The 2,373-nt window shown below is 43.8% G+C and overlaps 1 protein-coding gene across 1 annotated transcript in view; it reads right to left on the reverse strand.

Annotated features, from left to right (window-relative positions):
- Nucleotides 1-2,373, reverse strand: part of shtn3 (shootin 3) — a 43,520-nt gene that overhangs the window by 39,504 nt on the left and 1,643 nt on the right. The gene's annotated exons all lie outside the window — the stretch shown is intronic.

Consider the following 2,373-nt stretch of genomic DNA (forward strand, 5'->3'; position numbering starts at 1 on the left):
TGGAGAAGCTGGGTGGATTTGGAAGGCGATGAAACAGCTGCAGACGTCACTGAGGTTATTAAGTGCCGACCTGCGTCAACACTCGAGGACACACTGCAGGCTGCGTCTTTGGAAAGGACACAAAGCATCGATAAATCAAACGCAAAGCACGAGCAGTTTCGCCCCATTGTAAAACCCAAACTTCGTTGTAATCAATGACCCAACTTTGTATTTTTGGCGCGCATTGGGAAATGTTCTTTCATGTTGGCTCGTATTGGTAATGGCCATGTTTGAAGACACAAATCTTAGTTAAAATAACTTAATGTTTCTTTAACTAAAAACAATACGTTTGTGTCACTTCAAATTAATAGTAAAAATAACTCAATTAATAAGATTATACTTTAACTTAAAACATTTAAGTTAAGGTATAAGTGTTACTCAAAATGTCGATGTAATCAGTTTATAAAAAATGTTTTGAGTTGTATTAACTTGTCGGGTTTTACAGTGCAGTATTGTCCATGTTTGAAGACAATGTAAATATATATCTGGAGAGATTGAAAGAACAGAAACAGCATGTGAGTTTAATATTCGCCCCCTTTCAACAAATGCGTTTCCAAATCTAATAACTCTCTTTCGGCAAAGGCAGAAAACCACCCGCGAGTGTGAAAAACATTTTTTTAGGCAATCAAGTTGACGTTTCCGTTCAAAGTTGGCATAACATACATTTCTGGAAACAAGATGGTTGAACACAAATGTTTGCCTGGTTGAATCATCGATACAGATAAAAAATAATTGGTCATTTGATGAAAAACAAGTTGAGGTGAACTAAGAGTTGCGTTTTCAGTGAGGAACCTCCATTGAAGGATCATTGTTGAGTTTCCTACCAAACCAAGCGTTTGTTTTCATCGTCTTTCCCTCTCCCGTCTAATCTCATGTTAACAAGGCATCTCTCCTCCATCTCGACTGCCTCCTTTCTTCTTCGAAAGCTGATGTGCTTCGGCCTTCTGAAATAGTGGAGAATCTGAAATGCTGCCGATCTGCACACGCTTCATTTAAAACGGTAATTGGAAGTCGTCGAGAACTCGGTGACCTCGTGTAAAAGCAAACAAAGAAAAGAGTCCATCGAGATTCAAGCTACTTCCAGAAGAAGGACTGCGTGTACGATCATTCCTTACGTACTGGATATTTACAAGTTCAACTATTATTGAACAGAAAGGAGCTTCTTGTAAGTAACTCGTGGAGAAAGATTAACTTTGTGCAACCAATACAGATTGAAACAAGAGAAAGTGTCGCAATGTCCGCCTCAAATGTCGAGATTCCTGCCTGTCTTGCATTCACCTCGTATTTTTGCAGATCATTGTAGTTTCTTTGCTTTCAGCCGACTGTAGCTGCCCGTCATTCTCCACATGGGCTTATTGTGTATCTACATGTCGTTAAGCCCTTCCTTAAGTCTCTGCTTTCTCTGCTTTCTCCTCTCTGCTCAGAGGGTGCAAGCAGGAAGTCGGTGCAGTTCTTACTTTAACTTGGTTTTGAATACTGATATAGGCTTAGTGTGTCGGGGGACATCTTACTTCTTCCTTCTCTCTGTCTGTACCTGTGTCCTCTCATGTTCCCATTAACCCAGCTTCCCCACATCTCTTTCTTTTTGGTGTCTATATATGCCGGGATCCGGAGTCATGGATGATCCTGCGGTCCTGAGTCCTGGATCCCGAGCCCTGGATCTTGAGTCGTGGCTGTGGTCCTGGATCATTGGTCCTGGATGGATATCCTCGTGGATTCATCTTCCTATTATACACACATGCATTTCCAAACATCTGGACTACCTTTGTTGCAAATGTATTATCTTTTCAATTTCCACACGGCATCTATTGCACGTCTGTCCGTCCTGGGAGAGGGATCCCTCCTCTGTTGCTCTCCCTGAGGGTTCTCCCATGTTCCCTTTAAACTGTGGGTTTTCTCTTGAAGTGTTTCCTTGTACGATGTGAGGGTCTAAGGACAGAGGGTCTAAGGACAGAGGGTCTAAGGACAGAGGGACTGAGGACAGAGGGTCTGAGGACAGAGGGTCTGAGAACAGAGGGTCTAAGGACAGAGGGTCTGAAGACAGAGGGTCTAAGGACAGAGGGTCTGAGGACAGAGGGTCTAAGAACAGAGGGTCTGAGGACAGAGGGTCTAAGGACAGAGGGTCTAAGGACAGAGGGTCTGAGGACAGAGGGTCTGAGGACAGAGGGTCTAAGGACAGAGGGCCTAAGGACAGAGGGTCTAAGGACAGAGGGTCTAAGGACAGAGGGTCTGAGGACAGAGGGTCTAAGGACAGAGGGCCTAAGGACAGAGGGTCTGAGGACAGAGGGTCTAAGGACAGAGGGTGTCGTATTGTCATACTGATATTCTGTACAC

This window comes from Pseudochaenichthys georgianus, chromosome 10, assembly GCF_902827115.2.
Source record: "Pseudochaenichthys georgianus chromosome 10, fPseGeo1.2, whole genome shotgun sequence".
Lineage (NCBI taxonomy): Eukaryota > Metazoa > Chordata > Actinopteri > Perciformes > Channichthyidae > Pseudochaenichthys > Pseudochaenichthys georgianus.